The following is a 473-nucleotide window of genomic DNA, read 5'->3' on the forward strand; positions in this document are numbered from 1 at the left end:
AGAAAAAGGTGAAAAAATGTACAAAGAAACAAAAACAGATAGGAGGAGCAGAATAATCCGAAGGGCTAAGAGAGAGAGGAAACAAGTCTGAGATTTCCGCCTTCATGATCTCGAAATGCCATAGAGTCTCCTTCCCTTTCAATACAAGCTGTTCTCTCGCGCCTGAATTCCCCGTCGGTCCCCTTGCTTCTCTCGCAGCATTAAGTGTAGGAAATGTCAAAGTAACACACTACGTCACTCTGGGCGCCCATGTACCCGAGGGAGGAGTGAGCAACGTCGCGAACTCTCATGGTGTTACTGCAGATTAGTGTGAAGGAGCTGATTCATCAGCTTGACGTCAGAGAGCGTGAAAAGTTTCCTTGCTTTTGAGAGCTTAGGAAAGACGCAGAATTGCATACACTTATATTGGGATATACTGACGCGCGGAAACATGTATGTACAGATTCGATGACATAGATTGTTACCGTTTTCCA

At 45.2% G+C, this 473-nt stretch overlaps 1 protein-coding gene across 1 annotated transcript in view; it reads left to right on the plus strand.

Annotated features, from left to right (window-relative positions):
• Positions 1 to 473, plus strand: part of LOC119586138 (zwei Ig domain protein zig-8-like) — a 54,821-nt gene that overhangs the window by 48,540 nt on the left and 5,808 nt on the right. The window lies entirely within an intron of this gene.

Source organism: Penaeus monodon, chromosome 21, assembly GCF_015228065.2.
Source record: "Penaeus monodon isolate SGIC_2016 chromosome 21, NSTDA_Pmon_1, whole genome shotgun sequence".
NCBI lineage: Eukaryota > Metazoa > Arthropoda > Malacostraca > Decapoda > Penaeidae > Penaeus > Penaeus monodon.